This window comes from Coffea arabica, chromosome 4c, assembly GCF_036785885.1.
Source record: "Coffea arabica cultivar ET-39 chromosome 4c, Coffea Arabica ET-39 HiFi, whole genome shotgun sequence".
In the NCBI taxonomy this organism is placed as follows: domain Eukaryota; kingdom Viridiplantae; phylum Streptophyta; class Magnoliopsida; order Gentianales; family Rubiaceae; genus Coffea; species Coffea arabica.
Window position 1 is genome coordinate 10,815,180 of NC_092316.1, and position 13,599 is coordinate 10,828,778.

Sequence of the window (13,599 nt, forward strand, 5' to 3'; positions counted from 1 at the left end):
CATGAGCATCTATAGCAATTATGTCTTGCTCGACAGAGTCACTTTGTCCAGGAGCTGGACACTGGCTGGCCGAAGCATCAGAATAGACGACTGTTCCTACAGTCGTAGAAGTTGTTTGCTGAACACCAGTTGCGCGCCTTCTCTCTAAGAGGCGAGTTCCAGATCCAGGAACAGGAGAAGGAAGGGTTATATTCTTTTTCCGTGCAGCATTACCTTCCCTGCGGCGCCGCAAGAGATCTTCCTTCTTTTCTTGTGGCATTTCGGCATAACGCTTGCGACGCTTGGCATTTCTATCCATTAAGCTGGCACCACTGAAGTAAAGAATTCATGCACCCCCAGACAGAAGGCATCTAGCAGCTATAAAACAGTAGAACACCGGCAAGGCAGGGACTACATGTTTTACTTTCAAGCCACACAACGGGCATAGCAAACAAGCCATGCAATCGACTCGACAAAAATAATAGCAGCAAGAAAGAAATAGGAAATGGCAGAAGAAGAAAGTAGAAAAACTGGGAAAGGGAAAACAGAAGCAGGTAAAATATTTTGCAAAAGATGGAATGAGCATGAAGGCTAACCAGCAACAAAAAGATTGGATGATGATGAAGATTAAGCAGCAAAGTTCACACAGTGGAGGAGCAGAGAGTATCTGTAACCGTAGGAGTTGGAACGCACAACCTGCATGCAAGAAAAAGAAGAAACGGAGTTAACGTAAATGACCCATGTACTGAGCTAAACAATAGCCGTTCATGCATAAAGAAATAAAAAAAAAATAGTTCGACGAACAAGGACACATGCAATGAGGAAAAAATAAGTAAACAAAACCAAACGCATGCAGATAAGAGGAATAGCAGCAGCTTTAAAAAACCAGCATGGAAAAGCAAGTACAGTATAAATTTTTTTTTTATGAAATGGAAAAATGGAAGTACGGAACAAAGTTATTGCTGGTAAAAAAATCGAATAGGTGATGTGCCAGTTGACGTATGCAGTTCTGGAATTGAACAGCATGGAAAAGCAAGTACGGAGCTAACAAAGTCAACGCACACAACATAACCAGGCTAGCCGCGGGCAAACGTAAACCATTTAAGCAGCAATCACCTTGGAAAAGCAGTGTAGGGATAGGAACTAAGGCCACCAAAGGAAAAACGCTAATCAGTAAACAAGCGAAACTAAGCGCAGATTGATTGAAGCACAGCCTGAGTAAGCATAGAAACTGGATAGGCAGGAAGAAAGAAACGTTCTAAAAAAAGAAGCGTAAAGTAGAAACAGAATGAGGACCTCTTCAAGCTAGTAGAAGCAAGGAGTATATTGATGGTGATAGTAAGAGCGCAAAAGATGCAACAGAACCAGCGAAGGCCGAGGAACTGGTGCAAAATAAGACGGAGAAGAGGAACACAGGGCCAGACGTTTGCATGAAAAAAGTACTAAAAAAGGCTAATCTCCACCCCCGTTTACGAAAAGTCGGGCCGAAAAGGTCAATGAAAAGGCGTAAACAGTGAGCGTGTGTTTCAAATCCGAGGAACCAGTAAGAAGTGTGTTTTAATAGGAAGCTAATGATAACTTTTTCAAATTTAACAGCTCAATAAAAAGCACGATGCTTAGCAATGCTGCTATAATAATGTATAGCCGTCCTACACAGCTGGCGTGTATACGCGAAAGTTATTTATTATTGTTTGACAGCGATATGCTACGGTTCTAAGGTCCTATTATCCACTTTTAATAGAAAGGTAATCATTACCATCCCAATTTCAAGAGCTCAATATAAAAAGCACGCTACTTAGCAAAGATGCTATAATTAGTGTTGGGTTCCAAGGACAAAAGACAGAACAAAAAAAAAAAAAAAACAGACGTTGAGTTCTCCCAAGAAAAAGTAAGAAGAACAAAGAAACAAAAAATTTCCAATCGAAGTAGTTCAATATAAAAAAATACGTTGCTTAGCAAAGATGGTATAATTAGCGCTGGGTTCGAAGGACAAAAAAGACGTTTGATGGAGGATGACGGCAACTGTCAGAACAAAGATATATATATATATATATATATATAATCTTTTAAGGAGTACAACCATGTGTCTGCGTACATACCAAGTTTTATAAAAATCACAATAATCGAAGACAATTGGATAAAGTCAAAACAGTACACCAACCAAAGTTTAAACTTGTCCGGTAGCATATGCACATTTCGCATGCCGAAACATTAGATAGAGCATAAGTTGTTAGCATCTGTGGTTTGAGCTATTTAACATGCCTTGAAAGTTGAAAAGCTTTTCTTGCACATTTAATGGATTGGGCAAAGCAAATTAATGGTAGTAGTACACTTCTTTCTTCTTCTTATTTTTCTTTTCCTTTTTTCCTTTTTTTTTTTGGAAAATGGTGCACTTCAATCTGAGATAGCTGTCAAAAAGAAAATTAAAAAAAAGAAACGGTAGAATGAGTAAGCTGAACTTTTTGAATTATTTTGTCTACTCAGCTACACTTTATCCTTTGATCCATTAATTAATAATTAATAAACTGATTTTTCAACCATGCAAAGATGTTGGGTTCTTCCAAGAAAGAGGACAAAAGAAAGAAAGAAAGAAGAACACAAAAAAAAAAAACAAAGATTTCCAGCTCAGTCCACTTTGACAACCCGCACGTGAGCAAGACATGGAGGACGACCATGCTTTGGCACCCCCTTCCCAGTTTATATACATTCTTTAAACGAGGAATTGAAGGAATACATAAGAGTTAAGACTGTGTGTCTAGATTTTAGGAGTATCTTTGCAAGGTCTTTTAACAGCTTTAAGACGTACATCTTGTTTTTTCTTTATCTTTTTTTTCTAGGGAAAAATTAATTCTTGCTTTTACTATAAAATGAATCAAAATCCAATCACATTTGAAGAACAAAGAAACAATTCACACGAGATCCTCAGTGCCACTTTTCCCGTGACAATTCAGTGCTACTTCCTTATTTATGCCAAGTGTCCTGTTTATTTTTTTTTTCGGTAGGAAAGACTTGCATAAAATAAAAAGGAAAGGTTACAACTTAGCAATGTATCTGAGGAAACAGACTCCCCTCAAATCATCAGACAAAATAGATCCTAAGCTGAGAGGACAGGAATCTAGAAGTGAAAAGAGACACAAAAGCTTTTCACCCAACTTTGCTAGTGCATCTGCTCCTCTATTCGCCTCTCTGTAGATGTACCTTACTTGCATTTGCTGGAAATTAGAAAGAAGGTACCTGCAATCATTTAAGATAGGAGCAAGGTCATGACCTTCAGGAATTGAAGTGTTTAGCATGTTAAGGACAACTTCACAGTCACATTCAACAATCAAACATTGGATATTCAATGATCTTGCGATTTCGAGTCCATCTCTGATGGCCCAACATTTTGCAATCAGATTGTTGGTGTGCCCGAGCTTTCGAATCGACCCTTTAATCCAAGTACCAAGATGGTATCTTATCAGGGTCCCGCATCCTCCGAGACCAGGGTTGGGTGAGCAGGATCCATCAGAAATTAGTTTAAGCCATCCTCTTTGTGGTGGAGTCCATCCAATAAGGACCTGGCTTTTGGGTAGGGGAAGGGGAGAGCAGCTTGGACCAATAGCGACAAATTCAGCAGTAAGATTTAAAGCCTGAATGTGAGGGAATTTCCAAGCTCTAATGGGTTCGAACAAAGTTTGTTTCTATTGTTCCAAAGTACCCAACAAGAGAAAGCAAGAATGACGTTCCAAGAAATGGAACCGTAGGGGGAGGGGGAGGAATTTTTGCAGTTCTGAAGGAGCCAAATGTTAAAAGGTTTCCAAGGGTGGTGAAGGAAGGGAGGCTGGATTTTATCCCAGAACTCTAAGGCTCAAGGACATCCTCTCACCACATGTTCAGCATCTTCTGAGCAATGGTTACAGAAAGGACAAGAGGTGTCAGGGATGATATGCCGGTCGAAGAGGTGTTGCTTGGTAGGAATTCTCTGTTGGGCTAACAACCAAAGAAAGTGTTTAATTTTTGTGGGGACGTGCAGAGACCAGATCCACGAGAGGTTTGACTCGGTTGGGTCTGGGTATTTTTGGAGAAAAGCTAGGGAATAGGCAGATTTGAATGAGAAGCTACCATTAAGGGAAGGTCCCCATCTAATGGTATCAGGGGTGGGGTTGTAATTCTGCCGTGGGATGGCAGACATCCTTTGGCTTAGATCCTGGGGAAGTGCCATAGACAAGGCTTCTTGATTCCAGTCATTAAGGGAATTGAATAGGTCCTTTACAAGCATGGAGTGGTCTTCCAAAGTTAAAGGCCCTTGGATCAAGGATTTGAGGGTACCTTGGGGAAGCCATTTATCATGCCAAACAAATGTATTTGCTCCACTTTTGATAACTTTAGAGCTACCAGCTTTGTACAAGGGGAGGCCTTGTTGAATGCATTTGAAATTTACCGAGCCTCTACGTCTAACAGGATTCCAATCAAGGAATGGGGTGGGATGGAAGTTGGGTAAGTATCTGCGGGAGATGATTTGTGCCCAAGGTTTCGTGGTTTCAGTATGAAGCTGCCAACAGAATTTAGCCATCGAAGCCTTATTAATTAAGGCAGTTTGCTTGACTCCCAATCCTCCCAGGTCTTTAGGCTTGGTAATTTTGTCCCAGGAGACTAGGTGAAGCTTCCTCTTTTGAGAAGTAGAGCCCCAAAGGAAATTTCATTGCTCCTTGTCAATGTCATTACAAAGAGAGGCAAGGAAGGGGGTGCATTGGGAGTAGTAAATAGGAATGACAGCGGTTGTTTGCTGGATTATGGCTTTCCTTCCAGCAATAGAGAGGAGGCTTGCCTTCCATCCTGAGAGTTTTTTTTTTACCTTGTCTAAAATGCTATACATATCACTTTTGATGAATCTAATGGTGACATTTCCATAAGTAGTGGTGAAGATGATGATGTAGGTATTCAAAAAGAACTAAAGAAACTCACAATCACTGACCAAGGCATTGCTTCACCAGAAAATAATTCAAAGGAAGATGAAACTCAAGACAGTCCAGTAAGGGAAGACAATGACAAAGACACTAGTACACCTAACGATCTTCCAAGAACTTAGAAATTTGTTCACAAGTCAGCCTTCACCCTGAACCTTTTCCTACATCCCCTCTTACCCTCTTGCCTAGTAAAGCCCAGTTTTTTAGTCGTATCCCTTCCAGCCAAGAAATCAGGAAAGCCTGCTTAGATTTCAAGCCCTTCAAGGCTCCTGGACCTGATGGACTACTTCTACCAAAAATTCTGGACCCTTCTGGAAAATTCTATTGTTTAGTTTATCCAGGATGCCTTCAACCATTTACCTTTTCCTCAAGGTATCAATGATACTTTCATTTGCTTAATCCCCAAAACAGTTTGCCCTGAACTCATTCAAAGTTTTAGGCCTATTAGTCTGTGCAACTTACTTTACAAAATCCTCTCTAAAGTGATTGTAAACAGACTCAGACCTTACCTAACTAAGGTTATCTCCCCTTTTCAAACCAGTTTCCTACCTGGAAGGAGTTGCTCCGATAATGTCAAACTGGTTCACGAAGCCATTTTCAAGATTAATTGAAAAAAGGCACTAAGAGTCTTTGTGCTATTAAGAACGAGAATGGCACTTCATTAGGGAAGCCCTGGTTTTCTTTGGCATTCCCGAAGCTCTCACTCAAGTTATCCTCCAATGCATTTCCTCTCCTAGACTTGTCGTCCTGCATAATGGTAAGCCTATTGATTGGATCTCCCCTTCACGGGGTATAAGGCAAGGAGATTCCATCTCCCCTTATTTATTTATTATGTGCATGGAATATCTCTCCTTATCTATAAACAAAGCTATCTCTGAAAAAAGATGGAAGCGACTTTCTTTTGGTCCCAACACTCCCCTTTTATCTCACTGCATTTTTGCGGATGACATTACCTTGTTTGCTGATGCTAACCCAGGATCCATACTTTCCATCCAAAACATCCTGGAAGATTTTTCCCTCCGATCTGGTTTATCTATCAATCATTAGAAATAAAAAATTTTCTTTTCTCCTAATACCTCTCCCCCCCTCCCCCGAATCTTAGACTCTCTATAGTCAATCAGTTAGGCTTTTCTGAATCTCATGAGTTTGGAAAATACCTTGGTTTCCCCATTTCTAGGGATAGGGTTAGCAGAACCAGCTAAACTTCACCAACATGATCTCTGATGGCAAGAATTCAATTTGTTTTCCTCTGCACAACGGTTGTGGTATGCAGAAATTTAACATTCAGGTCATCCCAGATGAGTTGGTCAGTTCTTGACTTAAGAAGCCAGAGGTCTTTTTCCATCCTTAAAGTGTCTTCTAATTGGGCTGTGAGGGAACTTTCCAAAGTGGATAGGTAGACAGATGGGTGATTTTGAAGAGATTTTTGGATCCATACTAGTCTATTGAGGATTTTTTTTTTTTTTTGTGGAAGATGTTTTCAAAAGAGGCTCTACTCCAAACCCTAATGGCTTCTGTGAAGCATTTAATGGACTCAGTAACAGGGGTTGGAGGGGAAGACCAGTTTTTTCTGATGATATCTGGAAAAGAGGGATGAGAAAGCCAAAATTTTTCCAAACGGAAAGGCTTTATAGAAAGGTCTGGAGGTTGAGGATAGAGGTTGACTAGGAGTGGGCAATGATCAGATCTAGTGCGAGCTAGGTGCTGAATCGAAGCTTCAGGAAAAAGGTTCCTCCAAAAAGTGTCCTGTTTATTTAATTTGCTATATGTTGTTTATTTAAATTTCTTCTACCATCACGTGATAAGTGGAATTGGTACTGGATTTAGCATCGAGTAGTGACATAAAGGATCCCAACTGGAAACAATTTACACCTTGTAATTGTTATTGCGTTAGAAAATAACCCAGAAATTGTTACCACAAATTTGCCTTTTTAGCTTAATTTGTTTAAATAATTGATTGGCTTTTATATTCAATCTTGGGAAGAAGAAAATATCAATGATATCCCACGATTCAGAGGAAATCTAATCAGGTGAAAAGAATACAGAAAAATATCAATCAATTATGGGCAATTATTTCGCCACAACCTTCTGAAGAGGAGAATGCAGCTAAATGCTTGACAGTTCATTACAATAGTTTTTGATAATATTTTTTCTTTGTGATAATGATAAAGAAATGCCTGTTTGCACATGGTTTCCTGAGTACATTCCCAATAACAACGTATTAAAAAGGGGACCGACAAAATTCATTGACAAGGTTAAACGGATATTGCAGGACATATTTATTTGTGAGTATGTATTTTAGTCACATTATTCAATTTATCTTTTTTCAGCAAAGGATATTAGGATAGATAGATTTTAAACTTTAGAATACCCTTTCTTTTCCTGTAGAAGCAATGGTAAACTAGTCAATGCATTAATTGTTATGTTTTAATTTCTTTTGAGTATTTCAAAAATAAAACCCTTGATTAAATGAAGAATAAAAAGATAAAAAGCTTTTCCAAAGTAGGATTTGATTATGTAAGAGAGATTTGTAAAGGCTTCATGCTTCATTTTGTTGACAGTAAAAATAGGATATATTAGTAATTTATCATTCAGTCATCTCAAAGCACATAGCATTGTTATGATTTGTTTGGATGGGCTAAAAATTTCACCAAATCAGGGGAATATATATTTGCATAAAAGTAGAAAAAAGGGTATATAAACTGATTTCTTTCATCTGTCTATCATAATGACCACAATAAAATTTCTAATTGCAAGTTTGCATTACATAGCCACAAAAGGCGTACTCACAACTCAAAAATTCTTGGAGAGATATCCACTCCATATAATACAACACAAAATTTTCACCAAAAAGAAGAAAAAAAAAGAGTGGACTATACAAGAGTAATACATACTAAAGTTAGAAGATTAAACAGGTTAATTATGATCTAACTCTAATGACAAAGATCAAAGGGGTTAATAGTTTATACAAGTTTTCTTAACCAAGCCATGGCTATTAGGCTTGCAAATGTTACACAGGCAAACACAGCAATACCTCTCTCTTTGGCAACAACCATGGCCAAGTGCATTGCAACATCTAATGTAATTCTTCTGCCATTTTTCACAAGAACTCGCCGACGATTACCGGCAAAAGCAAGGAGAACCAGCAGTGTAATCCATGTTACTATGGTCGTCCGAACAGCTAAGATGATCAGTATTGCAAGAAGAAGAAATGCTGCAGCAATGTGGAGGATTGATGCATAATCAGTTGATGAAGACCCTTTTTTAGGACTAGCAAATTGGACCACGAAGAAAGAAATCAAGAAAAACAACACACATGTTGCCGTTCTTGTTGCTTTGGATCTATTGATGCTCATGTATGCCAAGATGAACAATCTTCTAATTTGCCACAATATTTGAAGAAAATGTTGTAGGAAATGAAGGAAGATTTGGAAGATGAAGGTTGAAGAAAGAAGAAAGGAGTTGGAGTCCATGTGCTGCACATGGCAAGGTTGGCAACAATGGCAACCAAACAAATTAATTAACTTAATAATTCAAGTTTAGAGAATGAGCATTGTCTCTCTGCTATTTCCTTGAATCATGATATACTTTGTTTTTGATGTCGAAATGCAGACATCCCAATTGAACTTTGTTTTCTTTAACTTTAATTCTGCATTATTGGCCATAATACATTGTTAATCCTAAAGTGCGTTGATTACAGAGCTCAATGTTACCTTTCTTGACCAGTCTTAAGTCCCCTTTTTTTGGGGATGAGGAGACTAAATTATGATAGAATTGGGAGATTAGTATAAAAATAGTATGTAAAATGTAACTTTCAAATTTTAGTTTCTATAACTTTTCCATTTTCCTTAAGTTGTACAGACTTACAAACTGGCCCTTGAGGTATTAGAACTTCTGTTTCGGTCTAGGAAAATATTAACACTTCCTATGTCAACCAGTAAATGTGATTTTGCATTAAGGGAGTAATTTCGTGAGGTAGGCTGAAATTAAACACCCTGAAAGCCTTGTTGATGCTTATAACACCTAGAAATAAATAAAATCTGAAACAACTTAAATTATCGTACGTTCCCCTTCAAAAAACAATTGCTTGAGAAGGGCTTAATTAAATACCATGATTCTGACGAAGTCAGAGTTTAGGTAGTTAGAGGAGTCAATATTGAATAACCATTTCTAAAGTTTGGTAAACTTCAATATTCTGAAAAATATCATTAGAGAAATGGTCTGCAAGTTAGTTGAATTATGTTCAAAGAAAGTTTTTGGGGCATATTCATGCATTTGCTTCTCGATACGGGGCAAGAAAAAATAAATGCCATTTTCCCACGCTGTCGGTTTTTTGGCAAAAAGCCTACCTGTGCTGTTTACCTCGGAGTGAACCCCAAGGTTTTGGATCTAAATCTACCACGAAATGCAATGTATTTGGATTTTCGAGGTGTCAAATATCAAATGCCTCGGTTTCATCTGTAAGGAAATTGGCTAGACCAATTTTACCAACTTTGACACAAACTTTTCTATTTGGATAAACATTTGTGCCTCATTTTTTAATTTAATTACTGACAAGAGAAGCCATATCTTGCAAGATTTGATTTTAGTATACTAATTGAAGTAGTATAATTATTTCAAAATTTCATTGACTTTGGCAATCAGTTCTAGCATATAACAAAGAATTAGTTCCATAACAAACATAATTGGAGTTAGAAAAACACATTAAGTGTATTGTATCCACTTCCATTGTCCATTGAGCGTATGGTATCCATTTCTTTGACCGGCAAACCAAGGGAAATGGTCCAAGTTAATTCACTACTTATGTGACTTTTGTTTCCATAGGAATCCCTGTCTCTCCAACTCAGACAATGAGGAAAAGATGATCAGAGAGTTGGTGTTTGGTAGAGAAAAAACAGAGTGGATTGAAAATATTTAAGTGTAAACAATACAAATTATCATTACATTCAAAGGCCAATATTGTAACCTCTCGTGTTTTTATCATTACATCTGCTGTGCATGCTATGCCAATTATCTCGAATTAGAGTATGTTAATTTTGTAATTTTTAATTAGAAGGTACCATTTTATATCACCCTCTATCAAGTATATACTCATTTACAAATTAATAACTCAATAAAGACTAGCCTTTGTTAAAAAATAAAAAGAAAAGGGATTCCAACTTTAGTAATACATGTTTTAAGCTTTATTTTCCCATAAAGCTGCGTTTTTACACGGCACAATCTCATTTACAGGGCAGACTTACCTGATAATTTCTCCCTAGCTCACCAAATAATATGTCTCCAGAGGCATGTAGTGTTATTATGCACGTCAATTAGGTCGTTCATCATGCATTTGTTAACTTTGATTCCTATAGATTCTTTGGCCTTGCTTCTCCCTTTATCAAAATATTGGGCAGTTATCGAGCTTAGTAGTTAGCATTAATTAATCAGGGTATTTCGGGAGTATGTTTATACCTTGAACTTGAGAACCAAAAATTTGGATCGTTGGAGATATTACGATTCAAAATTCTACAAATAATGAAATTTTGAATCCAAATGTTAATTACATTGATGAATGATGCAGAATTTGAAAATATAAATTTTAAATTAATCTTATTAGGAATGGAAAGGTCCCTAATCCTTAAATTTGTAACCAAACTAATTGAAGTAAAGAGTGTGCACACAACGTCCAAGTGCAACAATTGCAAAGTTAAATTAGTCATTCTATTGATATATAATTGCAATATTATAATTTAACTATTAGTCTTGCTTATGGTTTTAACTATTTATCGCAAATGGGACAGATTCGCGAGTTTAACATGTAATTTGTCTTAATTAAAATTTAAGGACAAAGTGAAAATCATGTATAAGTTAAGAGGTACAAAATCAAAATTAGTCCTTAACTTTGAGCAGCACGGAATGAGGTTTAGTTTGTAATTGTAACATTTATCTGAAGCAACATGGTTCTCAAAATGCAGTCCTCATTTCATTATTTCCATCTAGGAAAATCATGAATCAGACATGCTACATAAGCCAAAATTTTCTCATTAAAATGTCAATCTTTAGCTTGTTCATAGGACCAGATGTCTAAACTTCTGGGAAGTAATAATGCCGATTAATTAAATGCATGCAAAGCAGGAAAAACTGCAAATTCAGTAGAATACATCTATATATTTTGTTGTCACAAGTACATTATTCATCACATCACATACATTTCTTCCTGGCACTAGGTATGTATCTCTTTTATCAACTTGCATGTAAATGCCAATCGGATTATTAATTATGGGTTTTTTTTTGTGATTTATGGGATGCTAAAATACATATCAGTTTAACTTATAGATTTGAATATTGATGATCCTTGACTAAGTATATGTTTAGATCTTCAACTCTGTATGTGAAGTTGTTGCCAGCCTATACATAAACAGAAAAATCAAGCTTTTGAATCATGCCTATACATAAACAGAAAAATGAAGCTTTTGAATCATGATTGAAGTTTTATAGTGAGAATCAAACGCCTTAAAAAGCTTTTATGATTTATGGGATGTTGAAATACATATCAATTTAACTTATAGCTTTCAATATTGTTTTTTTTTATTAGCTTTCAATATTAATTGTTGATGATCCTTGATTATTGGATCTTCAACTCTGTATGTGAAGACTCGTTATATCACATACTTTGACAATAGGGACTAAGGATGAGATTTTGAATTATGATGGACTTGCCTGAAGTTGTTGCTAGACTACACAAGAACAAGATTCTGATAGTGCTTAAATTTCGATTTGTGTGCATTATATGTGCATGCTTAATTTGTCACTAAGAGGTATACAGCTCTCCCTGATCTCTTGCATTTTATTGCTTGTAGCCTTTTTTCGTTTGTCTAATTTTCACTTTTAAAATTGTTTAAAATAAATTGATGAGATTTTCAAAAAGTTGAGAACCTGTATCTTTTTCTCTTAGGACCATTGTAAAAGTAATTTTATTAGGTGATTACACCTAATAACACTAAAATCAGAAGTTAAAAGCATAGGAGAACAATTCAAGATATGGGAAAAATCTAATCGGCCTAATTGGTTATCAAAAGATTGTATTAAATGTTGAATGCGTGCTTTTCAACCTCAAAATTTTGCTTAATCAAAAGGTAGCTCAAAAGCATGTTGATGTGCTTCTTAATATTTGCATCGTAAATTGGACTTAATAGCTCAAGATGATTTGTAAATTTAAAAATGCTTGATAACTATTCTCTAAGAATTAAGCAATAGGCCCCCTAGGCATTTTTCAACTTCGAGGCTAGATCAATACTTTGGAAACAATTTGATGGAAAGAAAAGAACTCTATTTCGGTTTGTAGATGAAATAATTGTATTTATTGACATGATCTATCTATATTCTATGTGTAGCAGGCAAGAAAATTATAACAGACAGGCAAATGTTTGTGTGCAACCCGCAATTTATTATTAACCTGTCAAACTTTTACAAAAATTTTAGAAAACCATCCCTGAATTTATTGGTTAGATTACTGAAGTATCATCTTGAAGCAGAAATTCGTGCATAACATGTGTGAACGGCATTATTTCTCTATACTTTATACGTACAGGCCTTGTCTAGATTGTAATTTTTCACATAAATATTTTTCATGAATATATTTTTTAATTTAATTTTTATCTTATATACATCACATCGTCATTCCTATGCTACATTTTTTTATAAAACTTATAAAAAGTAGCAATCCAAACGGGCTCGTATATATATATTTTTTACCTTGCATTCAATTCTCACTTTATATAAGGGTCCTCTTGTGATTGTGATCACAGGCTTTTACTTGAAGAAAAAACCAAACGAGAATGGCAAAGAAACAAGGTCTTGAAGACAGGAAGCCAGAAGCCCAGAACTCGCATATCCGTTTTATATTCTAATAAAGAAAGAAACCTCATATGTTACATCCCTATCCCGTATTAACTGCTGATATGCCGATCGAAGTTCCGCTGGTGGGATCAAATGGAATCTAGTATGCTTTTCGGATAATTTATTCACTTAGTTTGGTGAAAATAGCCAAGAATGTTTGTAGATTTGGTACATTTTGGAGATTGCAATTTGCTCCAACAAGAGTCTCTGGAAAATTCTAAGACTTAATTGAGTTCGAAAAGTAACAAGAGCTTGGGATTTTTGGAAAGTCTTGAATTTCTTGGAGCCAGGATATAATAAGAGGGGATGAATCAAATTTGAGCATAGAAACGTTATACATGAGTTGAATTCCCGAACGTGAGTCTTTGGCTTCGCTTATTCGCTTTGGACAAGGAAGTCACCAAATGGATTTCGCTTGTCAAGGCCTTGGAACCACCTTAGTCATTTTGGAAATCAAGACCTTTGTGACTTTGCAAAACTTCATTTTTGTTAGAGGATGCACATTATTTGGATTCAGAGGTTTAGGTTTGAGACTGATGGAGAGACAACTTTTGCTTGAGAAAGCTTTGTAGTGGGGTTCAAAGTGGAAATTTCAACATGATGGTTGCAAGTAAAAGTTGATTGAATCAAATTGAGTATTTATTTTTAGTTTTTATAGGAATAAGGAAAAAAAAAGTAGAGAAATTGCATAACTGGTACAATGCTCCGACTAGTTTTAGAGAAAAGCAAAAAGAGTGATAGCATGAGAATTATCAAAGGGGAAAAATTCACTTTTTGTCCCTAAACTTTGACA